Source organism: Cetorhinus maximus, chromosome 19, assembly GCF_964194155.1.
Source record: "Cetorhinus maximus chromosome 19, sCetMax3.hap1.1, whole genome shotgun sequence".
Classification (NCBI taxonomy): domain Eukaryota; kingdom Metazoa; phylum Chordata; class Chondrichthyes; order Lamniformes; family Cetorhinidae; genus Cetorhinus; species Cetorhinus maximus.
The window spans coordinates 8,653,357-8,657,485 of record NC_135897.1 but is presented as its reverse complement, the minus strand read 5'-3'; the positions used below and the strand labels follow the sequence as shown (position 1 = coordinate 8,657,485).

Here is a 4,129-nt window from a genome sequence, read left to right as displayed (position 1 = left end):
TGTAGTTGACTGCTTGTTGCCGCAGAGATCTAAGGTCCACGTGAGTGCAGTCAATGGCACCATACACCTGAGGAAAACCAGAGATCTACGCAAATCCCAGCGTTCTTGCTTTCTGGCTTTCCTGATCACGTTCGAAATGCACAAAATTCTGTGCCTTCGCGAAGATGGCATCCATGACCTCCTGGATACACTTGTGCGTGGAGCCTTGCGAGATCTCGCACAGGTCACCTGTGGAGTCCTGGAAGGAGCCATTGGCATAGAAATTGAGTGCCGTGGTCACTTTCACGGCTACTGGCTGTGGATGCCCTCTATGTCCCATTGGCACCAAATTCTGCAGCAGATGGTGTATGTGACCGAACAGTTTCCGCAGTTTTCGGTGACACTGGTTCTCAGTCATCTACAGGAATGATAGGTGCCGCCTGTGGACCCTGGGTCTAGTGAGGAATCTATGACCAACATTTCTCTCTGTGGATCTTCAGCTATATGCGCAGTAGGCCCTTCTGCCCCTTCATCTTGAGGGAAGTGCTCCTCCCTTTGCCGAGCCAGATGCCTCCACAGCTCTCTTCTTCTTTTCTGCTCCTGTAAGCCATGAGTCATACCGTTAAATCACCAGGCTCCATGATCCTGATGTTCTCCTCCTGCAGGATCAAAGAGAGAGTCATGTGGGTTAGCATGGGGGCACTAAGAGCCTCTCTTGGTTAAGTCTGAAGGCCCCTTTACGCATGCAGGAGAGTGCTGGCCACCACTTGGCCAGAATTTAGTGCGCTTAATGGGTGCCTGAAACCCCACCCACCTCTGCCCCACTCCACCTGACCGATTGGCAGCAGCTTTGCCCATTGGACTGCATGCTGTGCCCTCAGCTCAGGTGCAGCCATTCTCCTAACCCACACTGCAAGGCTGCATTGTTAGTTTGAATAATGAGGGATCCTGGTCCAAACCTTAGTAAAGACATTGCAAGGGGCTGTGAGCACCTCCACCAGTGACTGCGCCATGAGTACCTTTCGCAAGGGTATTCTACAAGTTGCTCAGTTCGCCAATTGCTCTCCTGCCCCCTAAAATGCACATTAATTTGCTGTCTGCGCCAGAGGGGTGAAAGGTTCTGGGGCATTTTGGTGGCACTTTTATGCTTTTGCGTTACTTGACTGGGCAGAAAAGCTTCAGAGGCCCGACTCCAAGCCTGTCAATGGATCTGCAGCTGAGCGGTCTGAGCTGTGGAAGAATGCTCACTTTTAACAAGATTTTCCAAGTGCGTAGCCACTTCCCTCACCCCGCCCCCTCCCCCCGCACCTCCAGTATGTGCTTGAGTACTTCCCAAGTCTGTGCTGCCTTGCCCGCCCCCCCCCCCCCCCCACCCACCCGGTGGCCTGACACGCACTGGAGCCCTTGCCCCAGCACCACACTGAAAGCCAGCCGGGAAAAAAGCGACTTGCCTGTGCTCCACCCGAATGCACAGCACCTCTTTCTTGATGTCCTATGGGCGATGCTCGCAAGTGCTACACAAGATTGTGTGCAATCACCTCCCAGTTCCCCTCGAAGTCGCCAGGTGCACGCCTTTTAAAGGCAGTCATGAGGCAGCCGTTCCCAAGTCACGCTAACATGGGCGGTAAATTTGACATAGGGGGATGATTCTGGTGAGCTGGGCTTATAATGAGATGCTAAATGATTGAAATTAGGTCCCCAATGTGCGGTGACGGGAAATGCGGCCCACAATTGATGGGTGGAGCGGACCCTTACAAACTGGTTTCACGATGGTGTGAAGCTGATTTTTGGCCTTCCCGCTAAATTATCCCCCCCTTCCTTGTGTCATCTGCAAATTTCCCAATCATGCCTCGTACATTTATGTCCAAATCATTATTATATACAACAAACAGCAAGGACCCCAACACTGAGCCCTGTGGAACACCACTGGAAACCGCTTTCCATTCACAAAAACATTCATCAACCACTACCCTTTGTTTCCTGTCACTGAGCCAATTATGGATCCAACCTGACTCCTTCCCCTGTATCCCATGGGATCTCACTTTCTTGACTAGTCTGCCATGTGGGACCTCGTCAAATACCTTACTGAAACCCATGTAGACAATAATCACTGTACTACCCTCATCAATCCTCCTTGTTACTTCCTCAAAAAGTTCCACTAAGTTAGTAAGACATGATCTTCCCCTAATAAAACCACGCTGACTGTCCCTGATCAATCTGTGCCTTCCTAACTGACAGTTTACCCTGTGTCTCAGACTTGATTCCAATAATTTGCCCACCACTGAAGTCAGGCTGACCAGCCTATAATTTTCTGGCCTATCCCTCACACCTTTTTAAATAATAATACAATGTTCGCTGACCTTCAATCCTCTGGCACCTCACCTGTATCTAGTGAGGATTGGAAAATGATCCTCAGAGCATCTGTTATTTCCTCCCTGGCTTCCTTCAACAGCCTGGGATACAATCCATCCAGCCCTGGTGACCTATCCACCTTCAAGGATATCAGTCCCTCCAGTATTTCCTCTATCACTATGCTTATTGTATCTAATATTTCACACTCCTCTTTAACTAGAATGTCTGCAATATCCCCTCCTTAGTGAAGATGGAGACAAAGCACACTTTGAGAACCTTGACCACATCTTCAGCATCAACGTACAAGTTACGATGTACATCTCTGATAGGCCCTAACTTTTCCTTAGTCTTGCTAAAAATATTTTTTTATTAAATAAAATACATATTGGTAAAGAGCCAAAGAAAATCCTCAAGTTTTCCTCTCTAGGGCTTGGGAAAAGGGATGGGAAAGCAAAAAACGTTTGCATTCAAAGTACACTTTGGCTTTTCACAATGATACAGGGAGTGTGAACAGGTTCAGATGCTTTAACATAAGTTGAAATGTTTGCAACTGGAGAAAGTAAAAGGATCTTATTTTTATGGCCAAGTCCTTGATGTTTGAATAAACACTCTTCAATTAAAGATATCGGGAAGGGGGAGAGGAAGCAGAGGGGAGTGATGACACAGGAAGGTTGCTAACAGCGAATGATGCTGTTGTTTCCATTTAATGACTGTACTTCTGGAATTCCCACTCCCTGTTGTCCAAAGTGCAAACCTGTCTAACCTTCAGCCAATGTGAAATGCAGTGGAAATAGAAAGCATGATTACACACACCCCATGCGACAGTGCACTCCTCTCAAGCCTGGTTTGCCTGACATTCTATACACAGGCTCATGATGTGATTTCGGCTGATGGCACAGTTATCTGCCACAATGCCCCAGGCCCACAGGGCTACTGCATTCCAGTGTTTAACTTCAAAGTGCTTCTTGCCACTGCTGTTGGTGAAACTCGGTGCATCCACATCCATTTTGTCTAATGTACTAGTAAAACATCTTAGGATTTTCTTTGATTTTACCTGCCAATATTTTCTTGTATCCTCTCTTTGCTTTCCTGATTTTCATTTTTACTTCACCCCTGTACTTTCTATACTCCTCTAGGCTTTCGACAGTATTAAGTCCTTTGTGACTGTCATAAGCTTTCTTTTTCTGCTTTATCTTGTCCTGTATGCTTCTGGATAACCAGAGGGCTCTAGATTTGGCAGTACCACCCTTTTTCTTTATGGAGACATGTCTACATTGTGTCTGTAGGGTCTCGCCTTTGAATGCCTCCCACTGATTTGACCTAGTTTATCCTTCTAATAGCTGTATCCAGTCCACTCTCGCCAGCTCACCTCTCAGCTTTGTAAAATTTGTCTTTCCCCAACTGAGAACTTTTACTCCTGTTCTATCTTTGTCTTTTTCCATAATGATGCTAAATCTAACTATATTATGGTCACTATCTCCAAAATGGTTCCTCACTGCTATTTCATCCACTTGCTCAGTTTCATTTCCTCAGACTAAATCTAGAATTGCACCCCCTCTCGTTGGGCTTGTTAGGTGCCGGCTAAAAAAATTCTCTTGAATGCATTTCAAGAATTTTGCACCCTCTGTGCCCTTCACACTGTTCGTATCCCAATGATATTAGGGTGGTTGAAGTCCCCAATGATTACTGCCCTATTGTTTTTCCACTCAGAAATCCGTCAACATATCTGTCACGGAGAGGCAGAAAGGTTCATGGGGAGAATTCGAAAGCTTTGCAGCTGAATGCACGGCTGACAATT

General features: G+C 46.8%; 1 pseudogene; it reads right to left on the bottom strand.

Annotated features, from left to right (window-relative positions):
* Nucleotides 1-3,025: 3,025 nt before the first annotated feature.
* LOC144694135 (E3 ubiquitin-protein ligase RBX1 pseudogene) lies at nucleotides 3,026-3,337 on the bottom strand (annotated as a pseudogene).
* Between the last annotated feature and the right edge of the window lie 792 nt (nucleotides 3,338-4,129).